Below are 24,401 nucleotides of genomic sequence, written 5' to 3'. Positions count from 1 at the left end.
TGAGAATATAGTGCTATATTCGTTATATTCGTCAATTCTAGCAATACAACCATTAGGAACTCAGATCTAAGTTGTAATCGCAATGCGATTAATACAGGTTATAATAACGAATTGCGAATTCAACTTAGAGCTGGGTTCCTAATGGTTGTATTGCTAGAATATAACGAAGATTGAGAATATAGTGCTATATTCATAATTTCTAGCAATACAACCATTAGGAACTTAGCTCTAAGTTGAATTTGCAATGCGATTAATATAACCTGTATTAATCGCATTGCGATTACAACTTAGATCTGAGTTCCTAATGGTTGTATTGCTAGAATTGACGAATATAACGAATATAGCACTAAAGTCTCAATCTTCGTTATATTCTAGTAATACAACCATTAGGAACCCAGCTCTAAGTTGAATAACCTGTATTAATCGCATTGCGATTACAACTTAGTCAAATTTGTGACACTGCAGCTTCAGAATGAATCTAAGATGGATGCTGTCCTTGGTTTTTGATAGGAGGTGGGAGGGTGTGGGAGGGAGCGTATGCTGATTGGCTGGAATGTGTCTGCTGACTGTGAGGTACAGGGTCAAAGTTTGCTCAATGATGATGTATAGAGGACGGACCGAACATCGCATATGTTCGCCAGCCGCGGCGAACGCGAACAAGCTATGTTCGCCGGGAAATGTTCCCCGGCGAATAGTTCGGGACATCACTAGTTGTCATTTCCACAAATAGAAGAAGAACATCCCCTACTGACAGATGAGAAGGGTTATATTAATCGCATTGCGAATTCAACTTACCACACTCTGCGTTAACTACGTAATTTTCCATGGGAGTTTTGCCATGGATCCCCCTCCGGCATGCCACAGTCCAGGTGTTAGTCCCCTTGAAACAACTTTTCCATCACTATTGTGGCCAGAAAAAGTCCCTGTGGGTTTTAAAATTTGCCTGTCTATTGAAGTCTATGGCGGTTCGCCCGTTCGCGAACATTCGCGGAAGTTAGCGTTCGCCATTCGCGAACGGAAAATTTTATGTTCGCGACATCTCTAATGACAACTACTAAAATCAAGGTAGCTGTCTGCATCCACTTCCTTGAAGTGCATACTGGTCGTGATCCGACCCTTATTAATTTGGAAGTGAAGGTCTAGAAAGACTATAGAGTTCGGATCAGAGTGGGCGGTAAATGATACATTCCAGTAATTCTGGTTTAGTTGTTGTATACATGTGGAGAGGGATATGAAAATAATATCATCAATAAAACGTTTGTAAAAGATGATGTTATTATGTTCTAGGAGGCCCACTTGGCTTTTAAAAGCTCCCATGAACAGATTAGCATATGACGGGGTGAGTTTAGTTCCCATTCCTGTTTCGCATGTTTGGAGGTAGAACTCCCCTTGATATCGGAAGTAATTATGCGTTAATATGTATTCAATAGAGTCCAAGATAAAGGTTTTATGGCTGGAGGGTAGATAGCTATCCTCGTCTAGGAAGCCTTTAACTGCTCTTAGGCCTAAATGATGTTGGAGGTTGCTATACTCATAGTAACCCTGGTTCCCACTTAATATCCTGTAAAAGTGTGATCAGGTGACTGGAGTCTCTCAGGTATGATGGTAAATGTTTAACGTACCTCTGTAGGGTATGGTCTATGTAGGCAGATAAATTAAATGTTAATGAGTTGATCCCTGATATAATTGGACGGCCAGGGGGGTTGATAAGGGTTTTATGAATTTTCGGCAAAAAGTAGAAGTACGGAATAGATAGAAAACAATTTTTAGTAACTGGGTCTCCTTTATCGTGAGGATTTCTTCTGCATGGCCCCTATCTATAAGGGTGACTAAAGTTTTTTTTAAAACCAACTGTTGGATCACCTGAAAGTTTCATATAATAACTCTCATCGGACAGGATTCACATAGCTTCAGTATTATAGGACCCGGAATCGAGGATGACTATCCCCCCACCTTTGACAGCGTTTTTAATAACTAGTTCTAAATGTAAAAAAAACTAATTTTAATTCTATCTAAGAATTTTATATAATTCTCTTATTCAAAGTAGATTGTTATGTTTATGTTTCATGGCGGGACAGGGAGCTCCGAAACCTGTTTATAATGATATGCCTATTTTACATATTTATTATTGTTTTTATTGAAAGTTTTTTTTTTCCCTCCCCCCTTATGCCCCTGTTGATATAGCACTATTCCCGGTGAAAAAAAAGCTAATTTTTGTACATTAACATTTGCGGCGGTTTTAAAGCTTTCCTCAATGAAAACTAATGCTGCATTACGGAGAGGATGCGTTCCTCCATTGGAACACAAACCCGGCTCCCATGGGCACATGACGGGAAGCAGACTTCAGATGCGGAGTACCTAATGGCTGTCCAGGCTGTGCGATCCCTGATATAATTGGACGGCCAGGGGGGTTGATAAGGGTTTTATGAATTTTCGACAAAAAGTAGAAGTACGGAATAGATAGAAAAGCAATTTTTAGAAACTGGGTTTCCTTTATCATGAGGATTTCTTCTGTATGGCCCCTATCTATAAGGGTGACAAAAGTTTTTTTAAAACCAACTGTTGGATCACCTGAAAGTTTCATATAATAACTCTCATCGGACAGGATTCACATGGCTTCAGTATTATAGGCACCGGAATCGAGGAGGACTATCCCCCCATCCTTGTCAGCGTTTTTAATAACTAGTTCTATGTTGGATTTCAGGGAGGAGATAGTTCTCTCCTGCGCTCTAGTGAGATTTTGTTGCGGTCTGTCTCCTTTCAGGCCTGAACTAACCAAGGTTTTTAAATCAGTAAGGACCATATTATAAAATGTTTCTAGATGTGGACCTTGATGTTCAATCAGATAAAATGTGGATCGTGGTTTTAACTGGGATGGAATGGGACGGTCAAACAGATAAGAATGTCTATCTCATATTCCTCTCTTGTGCCTTTTATGCATTTGTCTTATTTATTTTCCATATTTATTCTTGTTTTTATTGAGTTTTTTTTCCCTTCCCCCTTATGCCCCTGTTGATATAGCACTATTCCCGGTACAAATTTTTGTACGTTAATATTTGCGGCGTTTTAAAGCTTTCCTCAATGAAAACTAATGCTGCATTACGGAGAGGATGCGTTCCTCCATTGGAACACATACCCGGCTCCCATGGGCACATGACCGGAAGCAGACTTCAGATGCGGAGTACCTAATAGCTGTCCAGGCTGTGCCGCGAACATTATGTGTTCCACCTGGGGAGCGCACATCCGGGCCGTATGGTCATGTGACCGGAAGTACATTCCCGGCACGGAACTGTAAGCCATAGACTAATTTGCCAATATACATATACTTGTGAAGAGTTTTTGTCTACATTAATGTCTATCTATGTATTTGTTTTAACCCATCATTAGTTTTAATAATAATTATAGCAAAAACTGATCCGAACCGGAAGTTGTGCGTTCCACGGGTGGAACGCACTTCCAGTTCTGGGTCACATGATCGGGAGGAAGCGTTCCAACACCTGTGTACATTTATCTATAAAATGAGGCCATTGTGTGTTTGATTGTATATGCTCCTGAAGAAAGGGATCTTGTATACCCCGAAACGCGTCAAACTCATCCAATAAAGGATACCTTGCATAATATTTGGAGTCCACCGGGTCATCTATTCACAGGACCACAAGGGGATCCAACATTCTACAGGCGACCTCAGCGAGGGGGGGTCCTGGCGTCAAGTGTCTTGAGCTTTATCTTGCGCCACTTCCCCTGGTGAAGTGAGTAAAAACATATGCATATGTATGCTCCTTATCAAAGTGCAATATTGCACCTGCTATATTTTAATATTTTTATATACTGTGTTTTATTTGTATATGTTTTTAAGAAAATCTGCGATAGTGGCACCTTTAGTATAGCCCTATACAAAGACAATAATAATCGGAATTGGTGTTGTGCAGATTAAAAGGAAGATAAGTTGTGAATTCACCGTATAAATTTTCCATACCACTGTTTACCACTTGGCGCTCCACTGATCCTTTTTTTTCCTTTTTCCTTGTCCTCCTCAGAGCAGGGGGTGCCTGGTTTAATGCTCAGGTTCTCCCATTGATTTCCATTGTGCTCAGGTGCTCTGTAGAGCACCCGAGCATCCCAAAGTGTTCTACTCGAGCACCCGAGCACTTTGGTGCTCGATCAACACTAGCACGGACCAATTAAACAGTGCCCCCCTTGGTCAATAGATAAGCAATTCTATTATACCTTGATGCATTAATTGAGGTGAAAAATCTGTCTAATGTTACTGCTATTGTGGTATCCACATTGTTTTATATATATGTAATTCTATAATAACTTGATTTTCTAATTGGGGTTAAAAAGCATTCTAATACTAATGCTATAGGAGTGTCCACATTGTGTTATAGAAAAAAAAATCTATAATGCCTTGAGTCTGTAATTGGGTTAAAAAAGCTCTGTATTTTTTCAGTTATTTAGTTTTACACCTTGTTTTATAGATAAGTAATTCCATTAGGCCTTGATTCTGTAATTTGGTCAAAAAAGTGCTCTATTTTTTAAATTATTTTGATTTCCACCTTTTGTTATAGATAATTAATTCCATTAGGCCCTGATTCTGTAATTGGGGTTAAAAAGTTGTCTAATACTAATGATATTGCGGTGTCCACATTGTTTTATACATAAGCAATTCTGTTACGCCTTTATTCTCAAATTGGGGTGAATAAGCTGTGTAATTTAATCATTATTTGGGTGAATAACCAGTGAAATATATTTTTTTTTAAAAAACACTTTTTTTTACAGTTTTTTACTGTAAAGTTCACTATGGGACTTCAACTTTTCAGGGTTTGATCCCTGTTTCAGTACAGCACAATAAATGCCATAACAGCCATTGGCCCCCATCATCGCAGAGTGTGGGGCTGATAGGGTCAGAGAGGGAGCCCCCTCCCTCTGCAAATCCCATTGTCTGCAGCATCTGAGGGGTTAATCCGCTGGAATCTCCACTTTCAGCGATGCCTGCAGATACAGCAGAGTCCCTGCTGCTGATTAAGTGGGTGCAGCCACTGTGCCAGCTCGATCAGAACACCTACATGTATGTGAGGATGCTGCAAAAGACCATATTCCCCCACATACATACACTATATGTGAAAATACGCAAAGGGGTTAAGAGTCCTTCAAACATTTTTTCCACAACAGAAGTTAAGCTTACTGTTCTATAATGACCTGTGGGGGACCTAGAGACCTCCTTGAATATGGGCACCATATTTGCCTCGCACCTGTCACTTTGCACTGTACCATTTCCTAGAGAATCTTTAAGAACTTTTGGGTGTAATCCTTCTGGACCCCAAGCTTTTTTCACATTTACCTTATTAAACCCCTTCGCCACCAGCTACCAGTGATAGGCAAACATGGTGCCCGCTTGCACATGCAGCAGGCTTCATGGTCAGAAGGTCTCTGCTGTTTCAAACAGCAGAGACCTGCGGCTAATTACTGTGACCGGCAATAAGGCCAATCGTGTTAATTAAAGGCTTTAGATGCCATGATCAAGTGAGGTCACGGCATCTAAATGCACAAAAACGTTACCGGCGTCCCTGCGGCCAATGGGGATGCTGGTAATTGATTTGAATGAGCTCAGCCTCACTGAAGAGGCTTAGAACATTCAAAGTGCAATTTTTATTTTGGACACCAGATGGCAGGCCAACATAAAAAATTATCAATTCTCAGTAATAAGTGCAGTTTAAAAATAAATGATTGCTCAAAATTAAAAATTAAAAAATAGATTTGTAGGCTCATATATGAGCTTCAAAATCATCACCAAAAAAATTAAAAGAAAAAATATGATCAAAGTGCAATTTTTATTTTGGCCACGAGATGGCAGGCCAACATAAAAAATGATCAATTCTCAATAATATGTGCAGTTTAAAAATACATGATTGTTCAAAAAAATAATATAAAAAAAAAAAAGATTCTGGCTAGGATTTTGGCGAAGAGACTGAATGGAGTTATTACTAGTTTGATACACCCAGATCAAAATGGATTTATTCCTGGAAGATCTACATCTCTAAACCTACATAGGATCTTCGCCAATATCCAATGGCTGGGGATTGACACTGGTTCTTGTTCCATTCTATCACTAGATGCGACAAAAGCTTTTGACAGTGTCGAATGGGAATTTCTTTTGAAAATCCTGGGTCAATTTGGTATTGGCCCTGAATTTATAAAGTGGTTGAACATTATCTATAGTGCCCCGACAGCAAACTTTATACGGTATATTCGCTAACGGCCAGTTGTCTGAAAATCTTGAGATTGAAAAGGGTGTGAGACAGGGTTGTCCTCTCTCCCCGGCTGTTGAATCTTTTGCAATTAAGATTAGACAGGATAAATGTTTTCAAGGGTTTGGGGTCAGGGGGCGAGAGGACAAAATATCACTTTACGCAGATGACTTTCTTTTTTTTCTCGGTGATGCTAATAAGGATTTAAATTTTGTTATAAAAATGATGAATGATTTTGGTAGGTTATCGGGTATTCTAATTAATTGGAGTAAATCAATTCTACTTCCACTAAGTGATGAGGTTGAGGTTGTACATAAGAACTTAAGGATATTGGGCTCTCATGAACGCTTTAAATACTTGGGACTAGAAATAGCAAAGGATCCGTTTAAATTGATAGATTTAGATCTTATGCCACTGTTTCGGAAAATAAGAGAGAGGATTAGGATCTGGAATAAACTTCCCATAAATAAAGCAGATAGGATTGGTCTTATTAAAATGGTTTTGTTACCTTAATTACTATATGTTAGTAGAAACTCCCCTATTTTCCTAGGAAAATCCATTTTCATGGAAGTGGAGAATTTATTTAATGAATTATTATTAAGATTAAGTTGGTTTACTAGGGCATATGATCAAGGAGGTCTGGAAGTCCCGGACATGAGACTGTATTATGTAGCGGCTAATATTGCACTGATAATGAATTGGGAACAAGTTGACTTTTTACCAACATTTAGTAAATAATAGTGAAGGTTCCTTGCCAAACATGTTCTCATTACTCGAATCAGAACAATTATATAATAAGGGAGCTTACAAGACCCCTATGGTAAAATTATTAATGGTGACTTGGGTGGTGTTATTTATCGTTTGGAGGGAATTACACAAATGACTCCCTTTTGGTATAACAGAACACTGGGGGACACTACTTTTGTGGGGGAATCTAAATACTGGATATCAAAAGGTCTTTGGAACATTTCACAATATATTAAAGATGGGGATTTGAAAACTAGGGAAGAGTTATTAGGGAATAAAAAAAACATCCATGGCATCAGTGGGGGCCGCCCTACAAGGTAATACCATAATTAGCCTATGTTAAAACTGATGAAAGGTCCTTTTTAAAACACAAGAAATCTATGTTGTTATGTTCTCACAAATTTATTAATTTTATTTTAGGGTGTAAGGGTAAGTATAAATTGGTTTCCACTTTATATAAAAAACTAAGAGTAGTTGTAAGTAATGGAGAGAGATGTAATAGTAAGAGCGCATGGGAAAGGGATATAGGCCTCTTAACAGAACAATGGGCGAGTTTTTGGAGAGCGAGTACTTATTTGCGGAATCCATCATATAAATTTACTCAATTTATGATTTTACATCGACTATACGTAACCCTTATCTGGCTTCAAAAATATTCACTTGTTACCCAAATCTATGCCCAAGATGTGAAAACCCAAAAGCGGATATTATCCATATGTGGTGGCGTTGTCCCAAAATACAACCCTTTTGGCAAAACCTTATTGAATTGATTAGTGATATTTTTCATTTTAAATTATCTTTGTCGATTTTTATTTGTATTTTGGGAGAAATTCCTCACAACTTAACAAAAGTTAATGAACTTATGTTATTAAAATCCCTCTTTTTGGCTCGCCTATTAGCTGCTAGAAAATGAATGAGAACTGAAGTGCCTTAATGAATGGATAAAGATAATGAATTTGCATTGATCCATTGAGAAAGCAGGTTACATTTAGTTAAATAAATTACATATCCATTGTAGATTATGGAGTAAATGGAAGAATTTCATAGACAAATATTTTTTTTCAAAGTTTCCATTTAGTTTTACACTATTTAGACATAAAAACCCTATACATATGGGGTATCGTTGTAAACATACTGACACAGGGAATGAATGGCATGGGTAGGTTTTTCCACAAACGGAACGCTGTGCGAACAAAACCTGTAAAATGGTGGAGGAATTGTGTTTATTTTCCAATTCCACCTCATTTGGAATTTTGTTTACTGCTTACCACTACATTTTATGCCATAATTAATTAGATGGAATTAGAAAGTACTACTTGTCCCTCAAAAAATAAGCCCTCATACAGCTCTGTGAACGGAAATATAAAAAAGTTATGGCTCAAGGAAGACGGGGAAGAAAAATAAAAACGAAAAAAAAATCCGGTATCCTAAGGGTTAACTTAGCTTGGACCATATCTACGGTTAGACAATTACTGGATGTACTAACAGCCCTGGCACCACCAATTTCAGCTTCTGTCTATTCTTTTTTATAATGTATTTACAGAAGCTCATGCACCAAAAAATAATAAATGGTGAAGCAGCAATATTTCCTCCAAACCATGGAATTTATCTATTCACAATAGGACATGGAATCAATTAAAACTTTTACTGTTGCTCAATAAAATAAATGAGGCCCAAACAAAAATTGGTGAAAAATAATTATCAAACAATGGTATATATAAATAAATAATGGTTCTTACTACCTCAGACGTGTATGAGTGATTTCTTTATTTGTATGTGCAGGTGGCACTTCTCTGTAAATTCTTGATCCTTTTGTTGACTATACTACTTTTTTGGAGCTGCTCCTATAGTATTGCAGGTTACATAAGGACATATGACTATCTAGCCCTATAATAGACCCTATGTATCAATAGGAGAGGGGCTATAAGTCCCTACCTAGCAAATACAGGGCACCTAACCCGATAGGGTTGACTCCATCAGGAACCTGTCCCTAAGGCTACTTTCACACTTGCGTCAGAGGATTCCGGCAGGCAGTTCCGACGCCGGAACTGCCTGCCGAATCCGGCAATCCGGACGCAAACGGATGGCATTTGTCAGATGTATTGAAATACCGGATCCGTCTCTCCGGTGTCATCCGGAAAAACGGATCCAGTATTAATTTTTTTCACTGATTTAAAAGGTCTGTGCATGCATGGACCAGAAGAAGGTATCCGTCAATGCGGCAATTTTAATGCATTAATACATTTCAATGGAAATTAATGCCAGATCCGGCATTCCAGCAAGTGTTCAGGATTTTTGGCCGGAGAGAAAAATGCAGAATGCTGCGGTATTTTCTCCGGCCAAAAAATGAAAGAGGGACTGAACTGATGCATCCTCATGCATACTGAATGGATTGCTCTCCATTCAGAATGCATTAGGATAAAACTGGTTAGTTTTTTCCGGTATTGAGCCCCTGTGATGGAACTCAATACTGGAAAAGAAAAACTCTAGTCTGAAAGTACCTTAACGCAGCCGTATCCCTAATTTTAAAACATGACAGGAGGCTTCCTATTTTGCATTAACTCTCTTTACTAACTCCACAGCAGTAAAGAAAAAAATGTAAAGAGTAACAAGTAGATCACTCCGCCGCATAGTATATAAGGGTCATGCTGCCTGTACACTTCCTCTTTCTTTACTGCTCCATCAGCAGACAGGTCAGACTTTTTGCTCCCCTGGAGCTATATTACTTCTTGTGCATTTATTTCTTACTATATCGTATTATTATCATTTACCTCGGGTTCCTCAGGTCCCCCTCTAGCCTGGAGTGCCTCCTGGCTCCCTCATTTTCGCGGCCGTTTTCCCGCCATTTTTGCTGCCGTTTTCCCGCCGTTTTCGTGCCGGCCCGCTTCCAAATCACGGCTGGCCCCAAAAAATTTAGTCCCCGGCTTACGGCCTACACTCGTGGCCGCCATTTTGGATTGCGGACATCGCGGGATTTCGCAGCCATCTTAATTTTACCTCATAACATCTCATTGGGGATTCAGTGTGACTGTACTAATTAGCTGTTACTCCCTCATTACTGGTTTTCACCCCTGTGCCTATCTCAGACTACTATTCAGTTCTCTCTTTGCCTCATGTGGCTGGGTCAGTCATGTCAGTGCTGCTGCCTGTTTATTATTGTGACCTGCACTTAAGGGTTTCAACCCTGTGCGACCGGGGTGAGCCCCCACTATTAATACGCTGCTTATTGGGAGACTAGCTGTTGCAGTTCTCTCTAACTGGGTGAGCCCCAGTTTATAAGGTCACTACTTTACCCTGCTGGGGTTTATACTGGGCTTTTTCCCATACTATTAAAACTGACCATACGCCTGTTCAAGACCTGGGTGCCCGTTTATTACTGTGCCTTTCAGTGACATACAGGCCGACCCTTATCATGGAGAATTCCCAGAATGTCCCTGTAGACTTCCAGGCTATGATTAATGCAGCTGTCGCTGCCTCTGTGGAGAAGGCACTCTCCAAGGCCCGAGCTTCGGCTCCTGATGTACCTAAAACTCGCAGACGTCCACGACACGAGTCGGACTCCGACCTGTCCGACTATCAGACAGGGGATGAATCCCGCCCTACGAAACGCCATGACAAAGGCGAGGACTATACACCCAAACCACCCAAGGGTAAGGCATCTGCCAAACGTAAAACTGCCAAACTTCACACTCCGGCCCCGCGTCAGGAGTACTCTTCAGAAGAAGAACAGGACCCTACCCACTCCATGTCAGTGCTAGATGAGTGGCTCGGACGAGAAGTCTGTTTCCGCTTTCATGCAGGAGACCCTCCTGGGTGCGGCCCAGGCAAGAGGTATCGAAGACACTGCTGACGCAGAACCTCCTCTTGACTCAGACACCATTATGGACCCCTCAGGTCAGGCGATGTTCGATCCTCGCAACATACGACACCCCAGATCGGGTGAATGGTCACCTCCGGAACACCTTTCCAGGTTCATGCACCTGTGGCTCCGCAAACCTCTGGAGAAAGAGGTCCGCAACCGACTCAGGTCTGAATGCCCACGCCCTTCCCTGCCGGATAAGGTCGCTCAGACCCCAGAATTTGACAAAGTTATGACGACCTTTATGATGCGCAGTGGCAGAGACCCTCGACGGGGGGTAGAGAAAGGCCAATGGGGCGCCCAAGATAACCTACTGGATTCCGTAGGCCCCCTGGCTCGCATTATGTATCTGGCGGATGATGCCTACACCAAAGCCGATTCCTTATCCACCGAGGACTTCAGGGAATGGGTACATGACATTCGTGAGAGGGCACAACGTTGTTTTTGTTTAATCGGAAACTCCTATGTTACGCTCTCTTCGGAGAGACGAAAAGCAGCGTTATTCCGTATTAACGGTAAATTGGCAGACCTTGGCACAAAAGAGATTGGGCCCCAGGCACAAGGGAAACTTTTCGGTGAACCATTCCTCAAGGAATTAAACAAACATGTCAACGTGTTCACCTCCCTTAATAAGGCGCAATCCTCAATGCGCAGTGTCTTCAGGAGCAACCCTACCAGAGGGGTTTTTGGAAGGGCTGGCCGGCAACGGGGCCGTGCCACCAGCCGATTTTGGCCTTCAGGCCCCCGTACTCAACCAACACCATTTTATCCGACAAGGGATTATCAGCAACGACTCTTTTCCAGAGGCTCGGATAGAGGCCGTGGAATCCGCGGACGCGGACGTTCCCGCTTTACTGCAGGTAAGGACCCATATTCCTCCGTTGTTACCATGTACCCGCACTGCGGGCCGTATTTCCCTTTCTTTCCACAATTGGGCCGCCCTTTGCTCAGACGCTTGGATTCTACAAACAGTGCAGGGATATATCATAGACCTAGTGGGAACCCCCTTTCAGGTTCAGCCCCCTCACCCCATCCACATGTCGTCTTTCGACCACAACCTCGTCAACGCGGAGCTACGCGAGCTTCGGGACAAAGGGGCTATTCAACCAGTCCACGAACAGGGAGGTTACTTCAGCAACATCTTCCTCGTGCGGAAGAAGTCGGGAGAATACCGCCCAGTTATCAATCTTCGCGCCCTCAACGCGTACGTGGTCTATCGCCACTTCAAGATGGAGGGCATCCACCTCCTGCGGGACCTTCTTCGCAGCAACGACTGGTTCGCCAGGCTCGATCTAAAAGATGCATACCTGTCAGTCCCGGTGCACCCGGACTGTCGAGCACTCCTACGTTTCCTCTGGCATGGTCGCCCTTGGCAATTCACTTGCCTCCCTTTCGGGCTCAGCTCAGCCCCATGGTGTTTCACCAAACTCCTAAAACCGGTGGTGGCCCACCTGAGGTCCAGGGGCATTCGATGCATCATCTACTTGGACGACCTCCTCCTGTTCTGCTCAGACGAACGCAGACTACGCCAACACATTCACCTGGCAGTATCCCTACTGGAATCTCTGGGCTTCGTGGTAAACCAACAGAAATCTGAGCTGACCCCTACCCAGACGATACAATTCCTCGGCTTCGAGATCGACTCGACGACGTGCACTCTGAGGCTACCAACCTCAAAGATCGCAACCATTCGCAAGGAGATTCGCAGAGTTCTCAGACTCGATTCCATCCCTCTACGCAACCTGGCCAGGATTGTGGGACTCCTCTCAGCTTCCATTCAAGCCATATTTCCGGGTCCTCTCCACTACAGGGCCATGCAACGACTCAAGGCAAAATACCTTTGCCACAGACCTACCTACGATCAACCCGTCCCGGTGACGACAGAAGTTCGCGAAGAGCTGTCATGATGGCTGGACAGCATGCAAGCCTGGAACGGCAAGGCCATATTCGGAGACAGATTTCGTTTTAGAATCAGACGCCAGCTTGTGGGGATGGGGTGCCACCAACGGAACCATCTCCACGGGAGGAGCATTGACGACGCAGGAGCTCTCCATGCACATCAATTGCCTCGAACTCCTAGCAGGATCCTTCGCGATTCGCAGCCTGGCTCGGGAGAGCTCCAATTGTTGCATCCTCCTTCGCATGGACAACATCTCCGCAGTCCAGTACATCAACCGCCTATGAGGCGCTCGCTCACGCCTACTGTCGGATATCACGAGGAACATCTTCGACTACTGCCTCCCTCGCAACATCACGTTACAAGCGGAATACTTGCCGGGAGAAATCAACCTCACAGCCGACTGGTTCTCTCGCCACTGGAGAGACGTCAGCGACTGGAAGCTGAACACGAGAATCTTCAGGGCCCTGGCAGCCCGGAGGGGTCCCTTTCACCTGGATCTGTTCGCCTCTCGCAACAATCACCAGACCCCGGAGTTCTTCAGCTGGCTTCCGGACCCGGAGAGCAAGGCGACAGACGCTTTTCTCCAACAATGGCCGGCGACAGGAGCCTACGCTTTTCCCCCATTCTCCATGATTGCGAGAACACTACACCTGATGCGGACACAGCAAATCAAACTGGTTCTCATAACGCCCTTGTGGCAGAGTCAACCATGGTTCCCGGACCTCCTGGCCTCCTCCTACATGGATCCTCTCCTCCTTCCATCCTTCCAGGACCTGCTCACGGATCCCAAAGGATGTCTCCACCCGCTCATCCTGGAAGATCGACTACCCCTGGTGGCTTGGTCTCTTTCCGGGGTTCCTGGCGAGTCAGCGGACTATCGCAGACTGCTAGGAACCTCTTATGGGACTCATGGGCCCCGGGAACTAGACGCTGCTACCTTTCAGCTTGGGCCTCCTGGTCTACTTGGTGCATGGAACGGGACTCCGATCCATTTACGGCACCTCTTCCCATGATTCTCAATTTTCTTTCCTCCTTGTTTTCTTCTGGCCGCTCTTATCGCTCTATCAACGTCGTTCGCTCCGCGATTTCGGCAGCCCATACTCCCGTTGGGGACCTCCCGGTCGGCAAAGATCCTCTGGTCTGTCGCCTACTCCCCGGCATGCGGCTCCGCCGCCCCCCAGCCCCCAAATACCATCACCTATGGGACGTGGGACTGGTTCTCCGTTTTTTCAGGGATTGGCCTCCGAATGACCGCCTCTCCCTTCGCCAACTATCCGCTAAGTGCGCTTTTCTCCTCTGTCTTGTGTCTTTCCGACGGGTGTCGGACGTTCGGGCCTTCGATGTCGATGCTTTTGAGGTGATCCCTGAAGGAGTCACTTTCCATATCTCTCGTCGCACTAAATCAGGTTCGACGTCGGTCTCTTATCCCTTTTTTCCAGACGACCCGCAGCTCTGTGTTGTGTCCACCCTTCGCAGTTATGTTTCGGTTACCTCCTCACTCCGTTCCTCTACGTCGGGTCAACTCCTAGTTTCCTACGTGCGCCCTTACGCCCCAGTCTGTCACCACGCTGGCCCGTTGGATCCGCTGGATCCTTTCCCTCACAGGTATAGACCCCGCTTTCGGCGCCCACTCCGTTCGCGGAGCGGCGGCTTCAGCAGCCCTAATGGCAGGGGCGTCCCTTTCGGATATTCTCCGAACGGCGGACTGGTCTAGGGAATCTACTTTCCGTACCTTTTATTTTCGCACTCCCCCTTCTGCTGGGACATCTCTTCTTCAGCGTTAAAATTGCAAAATAGGAAGCCTCCTGTCATGTTTTAAAATTGAAGATTATGCTAGCTTTAGTGTACTAATAATCTTAATTTTAATAAAGACAGGAGGCGAGTATTTTCCCTCCCTTCTATTCCCTACCCTGACTCTTTGGGGGAGTGAATCTTAAGGTGTCGGATATGGGGCTCGATTTTAATAATCTCTCTGTTTTGGAACATATTCAGAATTTCTCACCCTAAGTATTGCCTCCCTGACGGGCAGTTCTTAGTTGTATTACATACTTACACCTACCATACATTTAGCCACTAGATAATTTGCACGCTATTTGTAATGATTTAATTTTACACTATTCCGTGAATAGTTACGATTCTATACCTAACCTATTTTATACTCTCCTTTCAGCGTAACCCTCTTCAGGTCCTCCACTGGTCGCTGGTTTGTTAATCTTACGACCCCATAGGATGAGATGAGAGCTTTGTTCGGTCTTACCTCCAACCTCGTTTACCAGAAGTCTCCTCAAGTTCTGCTCGCCAGAAACCGCTGTTACAGTTTTCGTTGAATTTCTGGATGTTCGAGCTCAACCTGGACTTTGATGTCGTAATAAACGGGCACCCAGGTCTTGAGAACAGGCGTATGGTCAGTTTTAATAGTATGGGAAAAAGCCCAGTATAAACCCCAGCAGGGTAAAGTAGTGACCTTATAAACTGGGGCTCACCCAGTTAGAGAGAACTGCAACAGCTAGTCTCCCAATAAGCAGCGTATTAATAGTGGGGGCTCACCCCGGTCGCACAGGGTTGAAACCCTTAAGTGCAGGTCACAATAATAAACAGGCAGCAGCACTGACCTGACTGACCCAGCCACATGAGGCACAGAGAGAACTGAATAGTAGTCTGAGATAGGCACAGGGGTGAAAACCAGTAATGAGGGAGTAACAGCTAATTAGTACAGTCACACTGAATCCCCAATGAGATGTTATGAGGTAAAATTAAGATGGCTGCGAAATCCCGCGATGTCCGCAATCCAAAATGGCGGCCACGAGTGTAGGCCGTAAGCCGGGGACTAAATTTTTTGGGGCCAGCCGTGATTTGGAAGCGGGCCGCGAAAATGAGGGAGCAAGGAGGCACTCCAGGCTAGAGGGGGACCTGAGGAACCCGAGGTAAATGATAATAATACGATATAGTAAGAAATAAATGCACAAGAAGTAATATAGCTCCAGGGGAGCAAAAAGTCTGACCTGTCTGCTGATGGAGCAGTAAAGAAAGAGGAAGTGTACAGGCAGCATGACCCTTATATACTATGCGGCGGAGTGATCTACTTGTTACTCTTTACATTTTTTTCTTTACTGCTGTGGAGTTAGTAAAGAGAGTTAATGCAAAATACTCGCCTCCTGTCTTTATTAAAATTAAGATTATTAGTACACTAAAGCTAGCATAATCTTCAATTTTGATCCTCACTCTAGTCCCGACATGCCATGTTTCGTGAAAAAATATGTAAACACAAAAAGTATGAATTAATAGGAATAGAATAGTAATCAAAAACACCCTAATTGCTAATCCTCCCTTATTAGGTACAGAGGGAAGAGAAAGTATGAAGGTAAAAGAAGTGGGCATTGAACAAAAGCCAATGTGTGCTCCTGATGCATTAAAGAACAGCGATATGGACACTGTAAAACTGTCCAATTGTATTGTCTATATCTCAGAGGATAACAGTGGTTATCTATAGTTTTTGGTCTTTAAACCTAGGAGCAGACATTAGCAACAAGAAGGGAAGTGTCCCATAGCATCTCACCAAAGTATCTGAGCCACGCGCAACCCCTCCTTTCAAGACCTGCCGGTATTACTCTCATGGCGTCTGCGCCTCCCATGCTTGCTGCTGTGTAATGCAAGTGGAACGCACGCCAAGCACGCGCTTCTGGGCAGCATGTGGAGGAGGCTGGGGCCATGTGACCGAGAGAGGGGCCGTGCAGGATACGATGCAGAGCCGGCAGCGTCAGTGGCTGCTTCGCAACCCTCGAATGGCGAACACCTCTCCCCTGCATAACGGAAACGGAACGGATCCGTTTTGCAGCCCTTAGACTTCTATTATGACAGAATGAATAACGGAATGTCTCTAAAGGCATTCCGTTATGCATTCCATCATAGAATTGCGTTATGGTTCGTGGTAACGGAATCCATAACGCAATTCACCTTTTACCAGTAAACGAAGCGTGAACGAATTTCAAAATATGAAATTCGCTCATCTCTAATGGTGATCCCTGTGAGCTACAGTAAGTGGTCACCAAGTTGTCACATAGAAATATGATGGATTGATCAGATAGATGATAGATAGACGGATAGATAGGAAGATAGATAGATAGATAGATAGATAGATAGATAGATAACTGATAGATGATAGATAGATAGATAGATAGATAACTGATAGATAGATAGATAACTGATAGATAGATAGATAGATAGATAGATAGATAGATAGATAGATAGATAGCTGATAGATAGATAGATAGATAGATAGATAGATAGATAGATAACTGATAGATAGATAGATAGATAACTGATAGATAGATAGATAGATAGATAGATAGATAGATAGATAGATAGCTGATAGATAGATAGATAGATAGATAGATAGATAGATAACTGATAGATAGATAGATAACTGATAGATAGATAGATAGCAGATAGATAGATAGATAGATAGATAGATAGATAGATAGATAACTGATAGATAGATAGATAGATAGATAGATAGATAGATAGATAGATAGCAGATAGATAGATAGATAGATAGATAACTGATAGATAGATAGATAGCAGATAGATAGATAGATAGATAGATAGATAACTGATAGATAGATAGATAGATAACTGATAGATGGATAGATAGATATATAGATAACTGATAGATGGATAGATAGATAGATAGATAGATAGATAGATAGATAGATAGACAGAGAAATATTTCATTTATTTTTTTTGTTTTATTTTTTTGCAGATGCTCCTTTCAATTACCCTATGGATCAGCAACCTTCGGCACTCCAGGTGTTCAGAAACTACAACTCCCAGAATGCTCCAGTCACTTCCATGGGAGCTAGAAGAACAGTTCAGCATGTTTGCATGCTGGGAGTTGTAGTTTCACAACAGCTGGAGTGCCGAAGGTTGCTGATTCCTGCTATATAGTAAAATATTTAATCTACATACCCCCAAAAAGTGGCAAATAGTATCTGTCTGTGTTTAAACCACATGATACATAATTTCTATAAAATAGCAGCTTGATTATGTAAAGATACAGTAATAATAATTACAAAGAAATTCTGGTAAGTGAAACACTTAAAAATGAATACAGTATATACATGTAACATATGTGTGTGTGTGTGTGTGTGTGTGTGTGTGTGTGCGCATCTGTACAAAATTTTAAAAGTTTAGTAAACACTTACATAGAAGAACATAGAGTCCGAGTGGTACACATCATCATCATCGTGCAAATGTTAATTTTGGATAATAAGCTAATGAGACGTAGACACATTCTTCATCTGACAATTCACTTACCACTGTCTCCTGACCATGAGGTGAGAAGATTAGTAGTAAGGCTTATGTGTGCTCCACTGTCACACCTACAGCATACTGGTGGGAAAACCTTTGTGCTGATAGCAGAGCCTCTTAAATACAGGACTTGACACTGTAGAGTCTATGGAAAGAAATGCTTTGGGAATTTTTCACCAGAAGTGTTCATAGCAACAACCTATTCTGAGCAAGTTGTAATCTTCATTTTTTTTTACTTTATAATTATGGAGCAGGTGAAATACTTGTTCAAAGCATGTTGTTTGTATCATCTGTTTCCATTCTCTATTATTGTGCTGCTGTTATTCTAGATTAGGCCCATATACAACACTTACCACTAGTGTTGAGCGAATCGAAGTTCACAGTGGACTTCGATCCGAATTTCAGGAAATATTTGATTAGCAGTCAAGCCGAATTTCCAACTGCTTCATGGTAACAAATTGATTTTCCCTGAAATGGCAGTAAAAATAATTATACTTACGGAACCTCATCCATTTGTGGCCATCTTGCTTGAAGATCCCGCACGGTGACGTATGACATCACCACGCCAGCGGACATGATGACGTCATCACGCAGTGCTCAAGATTGTGTGATACAGGCCTTAGGGATGCTCCAAAGGCAGACGTTGTGTTTTTCATTTTTCCGTCCTTTTGACGATCTGGAAGAAGGGTAAAATAAATGGTGATGTCAGCAAGGCCCCATCACAGAGTGGGGAGTGTGGCAACCGCATGAGGACAGACATTGCCAAGCCCGTGGAAGTTACCATGATGGGTCTGACAGTGAGGCACACTAATAATGTTTAGTTAGACAACCTAGATATTTGTTTTAAACAATTTTCCACTGTGGTGTGTAAACTGTTTGCAGTGTATGAAGAATAAAACTGGATAAACTTAATTTCAACAGAAATCCTATATGTGGAGATGCATTCTTCATGTGACAATACTCTTCTTAATCCAGAAGACGGTGATCCCTGTGAGCTACAGTAAGTGGTCAACAAGTTGTCACAAAGAAATACAATGGATAGATCAGATATATGATAGATAGACAGTCAACATAGTGGTGCAGTTACAGAGTGGTGAGGTGGAAAATGCATGGGGAGTCAATATAGTGGTCATTCACAGAGTGGTGAGAGTGGCAAATACATGAGAAGTCAACAGGATGGCCCAGTCACAGAGTAGTGAGGTGGCAACCGCATGAGGAGTCAACATAGTGTCCCAGTTACGGAGTAGTGAGGGTGGCAAATGCATGAGGAGTCAATATAGTGGTCATTCACAGAGTGGTGAGGCAGTAACAGCACAAAACGGTGGGTGGCAGTAGGAGCACATGGCAGCAGTGGCAGCAGGTGTGTGGCATCAGGCGGGTGGCACCATTAGAATAGTGGCTGAATCAGATGGCCAAAAGAAACAGGTCTTTTTTCACAAAGTGTGGCACCCAGAATGATCTAGTCATTCTGGCATGTGGAAATCCTGGCTGATCCACTCCTGATTCATCTTTATAAAAGGTCAGTCTCTCCCCATTTTGGGTGGAAAGGCAAGTTCTCATTGTGTCACGGGTGGTGTTGCAGAAAACTGGAAGTTATAAATAAACATCCGACTGACTTGATCCCAAACTAAGGAACATATGGGTGAGCCCTATAAAACCCCTAGAGCTCTCCCTGACTGCTTTGCCCATGCAAAGATCTTTATGATAGAAAATTGCAAGCCCTCGTACCTAGACTGAGTGACACCTGAAAACCCTATAATAGTGAGGGAACACGACCACCAGCTCCCTGCACTTAATACGGAGGGAGTCAGGGTCACCTAGAATCAAGCCAGCACGGAAACACAAATAAAGGACACCACACCAGATCACCCACATTCAGGTCTGGACCAGGCACACGTCTCTTATTCGCCACACGCTTATATCTCTCACTCATCCTCTTCAGATTACCCTGAATCTTTTGCCAAATAAATGACAAAGATGAGGAAAATCTCTCCTCATCAGGTAAACCAGAAGACCCCTCTCCAGAGAATATCCCAAACTGCGGATGAAACCCATATGCACCAAAAAATGGTGACTTATCAGAGGACTCCTGGCAACGGTTATTTAAAGCAAACTCAGCAAGGGACAAAAAAGAACGCCAATCCTCCTGATTCTCCGCCACAAAACAGAGCAGATATGTCTCCAGATTCTGATTGACGCGTTCAATCTGACCATTCGACTGCGGGTGAAAAGTAGAAGAGAACGACAACCGAACCCCCAAGCGAGAACAGAAGGCCTTCCAGAATCTGGAAACAAATTGCGTGCCCCTATCAGAAACGATGTCTGAAGGAATGCCATGCAATTTAACAATGTGATCAACAAACGCTTGAGCCAGCGTCTTAGCATTGGGTAACCCAGGAAAGGGAATGAAATACGCCATTTTGCTAAAACGATCCACTACCACCAGAATCACAGTCTTCCCGAGGAATGAGGCAGGTCCGTAATGAAGTCCATGGACAGATGCGTCCAAGGACGGGAAGGAATGGGTAACTGGAGGAGAGAACCCAATGGCCGTGAATGAGGTACCTTGGCACGAGTGCAGGTCTCGCAGGCTGCCACAAAACCCTCAACCATCTTGCGAAGAGGCGGCCACCAGAATCTCCGAGCAATGAGATGCACTGTGGCTCTAATCCCCGGTTACCCAGCAAGGACAGTATCGTGGTGCTCCTTAAAAACCTTGTGTTGTAAAGCGAGAGACACAAACACTCTCCCAGGAGGACAAAGATCAAGAGCCTCTGCCTGTGCTGCCTGAACCTCTGCCTCCAAATCAGGATAAAGAGCAGAGACGACCACCCTTCAGCCAAAATGGGACCCGGGTCTTCAAAGTTCCCCCCTCCCGGAAAACAACGTGACAGGGCATCCGTCTTCACATTTTTAACCCCAGGGCGGAACGTAACTACAAAATTAAACCTAGAAAAGAACAAAGACCATCTGGCCTATCTCGGGTTCAGACGCTATGCCGATTCCAAGTAGGCCAGATTCTTATGGTCTGTAAACATGGTAATAGGGTGTCTGGCTCCCTTTAACCAATGGCGCCATTCCTCAAAAGCTAATTTGATGGCCAACAACTCCTTATCTCCCACATCGTAATTTCTCTCTGCAGAGGAGTTTCCTTGAGAAAAAGGCACACGGTCGCCATTTGGCAGGAGAGGGACCCTGAGATAAGACCGCACCCACACCCACCTCAGAAGCGTCCACCTCAACAATAAAAGGTAGAGAGACATCAGGTTGTACCAAAATAGGAGCGGAAGCAAAACTCTCTTTGATACTAGAAAAGGCTTTAAGCGCATCTACTGACCACGAGGAAAAATCTACCCCCTTTTTAGTCATATCAGTGAGTGGCTTAACAACAGAGGAATAATTCAAAATGAACTTTCTGTAATAATTGGCAAAACCCAAAAACTGCATGAGCGCCTTTTGATTCTCAGGAAGCTCCCAATCAAGCACAGTGCGGACCTTCTCAGGGTCCATGCGAAAACCAGAAGCGGAGAGAAGAAAACCAAGAAATTGAATCTCCGGAACCGCAAACACACATTTTTCCAGTTTAGCGTACAATTTATTCTCCCGCAGAATCAGCAAGACCTGACGTAGGTGGTCTCGATGAGTCTTGAAATCAGGAGAAAAAATCTAAATGTCATCTAGATACACCAGTACAAATTTCCCCATTCCCCAATATTCCCCTGCACTAAATACGGACGGAGTCAGGGTCACCTAGAAACAAGCCAGCAAGGAAACACAAATAAAGGAAAAGGACTTATCTGAGGAATCAGCAGTAGCAGCCTACAGCAGTGAACAACTCATCCAGGAAGAAGTATAAACCGCAAAGTGAGGCAGTATGGGAGGGAATATAAAGAGAGACAATTAGTGTAAATAGGTGACAGCTGGGAGAAGGAAAGGAGATGACAATGTGAAACCAAAACAAAGAACCTCATGCAAGAGGTAGAGAAGAACGTCTAACAGACCTTCTCACAGAACTGGCGGTGAGACAGATGCTGTGGAGGACAGCCAAAAGGCCCGGTGGCTGGAGTACCTACCCGAACTGATGTGGGCCTATAACAACAGGGTATACAGTACCACTGGTTACTTCCCACATATGCTCATGTTTGGGAGAGCCAGACGGGAGATTGAAGATCTCCACATGCCCGATCCAATGGGGCCACCACCGAGAAATACCATTGCATGGGTGCGGGGGAGCGCCTGAGACAAGTGGTGCACCCTAAACCAAGACCCTCGCAAAAAGGATGGGTAGGCCCCGAATGATCAAGTGATGGTCAGGGCCAAGCAGCCGTCTGGGAAGTTGGATGGGTGGTGGGAGGCAGTCCCATACACAGTGAAGAGGAGGGTAGACCCTGACATCCCGGTCTATGAGGTAGAGCCAGTAGGGACTGGAGGCCCTTGCAGAACTTGCACTGAACGAACACAGCGTGTGCTCGAGCGCGATGCTCGAGTCTCCTCCCCGCATGTTTGATGGCTGCTTCACAGCCAATAAATGTGCGGGGATGTACTGGCACTTACTGTTATGCCGTAGCCATGTTGGTTACTGGCATTACAGTGATTGACTCGATGACACTTGGTTCGGCTCAGTCTTAGTCAGGGAGAGCTGCAGCAGAAGGGACAGATAGTGTAGGGACAGGAATTTTTATTTTTTTTAGGCAGGGTTTAGTGTTAAAAAGTGTTAGAGACCAAAAAGTCCTTTTAACCACCTCAGCCCCCAGTGCTTAAACACCCTGAAAGACCAGGCCACTTTTTACACTTCTGACCTACACTACTTTCACCGTTTATTGCTCGGTCATGCAACTTACCACCCAAATGAATTTTACCTCCTTTTCTTCTCACCAATAGAGCTTTCATTTGGTGGTATTTCATTGCTGCTGACATTTTTACTTTTTTTGTTATTAATCGAAATTTAACGATTTTTTTTGCAAAAAAATGACATTTTTCACTTTCAGTTGTAAAATTTTGCAAAAAAAACGAGATCCATATAGAAATTTTGCTCTAAATTTATAGTTCTACATGTCTTTGATAAAAAAAAAATGTTTGGGTAAAAAAAAAAATGGTTTGGGTAAAAGTTATAGCGTTTACAAACTATGGTACAAAAATGTGAATTTCCGCTTTTTGAAACAGCTCTGACTTTCTGAGCACCTGTCATGTTTCCTGAGGTTCTACAATGGCCAGACAGTACAAACACCCCACAAATGACCCCATTTCGGAAAGTACACACCCTAAGGTATTCGCTGATCGGCATAGTGAGTTCATAGAACTTTTTATTTTTTGTCACAAGTTAGCGGAAAATGATGATTTTTTTTTTTTTTTTTTTCTCTTACAAAGTCTCATATTCCACTAACTTGTGACAAAAAATAAAAACTTCTATGAACTCACTATGCCCATCACGAAATACCTTGGGGTCTCTTCTTTCCAAAATGGGGTCACTTGTGGGGTAGTTATACTGCCCTGGCATTCTAGGGGCCCAAATGTGTGGTAAGGAGTTTGAAATCAAATTCTGTAAAAAATGACCTGTGAAATCCGAAAGGTGCTCTTTGGAATATGGGCCCCTTTGCCCACCTAGGCTGCAAAAAAGTGTCACACATCTGGTATCTCTGTATTCAGGAGAAGTTGAGGAATGTGTTTTGGGGTGTCTTTTTACATATACCCATGCTGGGTGAGATAAATATCTTGGTCAAATGCCAACTTTGTATAAAAAAAATGGGAAAAGTTGTCTTTTGCCAAGATATTTCTCTCACCCAGCATGGGTATATGTAAAATGACACCCCAAAACACATTCCCCACCTTCTCCTGAGTACGGCAATACCAGATGTGTGACACTTTTTTGCAGCCTAGGTGGGCAAAGGGGCCCACATTCCAAAGAGCACCTTTCGGATTTCACAGGTCATTTTTTACAGAATTTGATTTCAAACTCCTTACCACACATTTGGGCCCCTAGAATGCCAGGGCAGTATAACTACCCCACAAGTGACCCCATTTTGGAAAGAAGAGACCCCAAGGTATTCGCTGATGGGCATAGTGAGTTCATGGAAGTTTTTATTTTTTGTCACAAGTTAGTGGAATATGAGACTTTGTATGAAAAAAAAAAAAAAAATCAGCATTTTCCACTAACTTGTGACAAAAAATAAAAGATTCTAGGAACTCGCCATGCCCCTCACGGAATACCTTGGGGTGTCTTCTTTCCAAAATGGGGTCACTTGTGGGGTAGTTATACTGCCCTGGCATTTTCCAGGGGCCCTAATGTGTGGTAAGTAGGTAAATGACCTGTGAAATCCTAAAGGTGCTCTTTGGAATGTGG

This window comes from Bufo bufo, chromosome 9 (genome assembly GCF_905171765.1).
Source record: "Bufo bufo chromosome 9, aBufBuf1.1, whole genome shotgun sequence".
Classification (NCBI taxonomy): domain Eukaryota; kingdom Metazoa; phylum Chordata; class Amphibia; order Anura; family Bufonidae; genus Bufo; species Bufo bufo.
Note: the sequence above shows the minus strand (reverse complement) of the source record.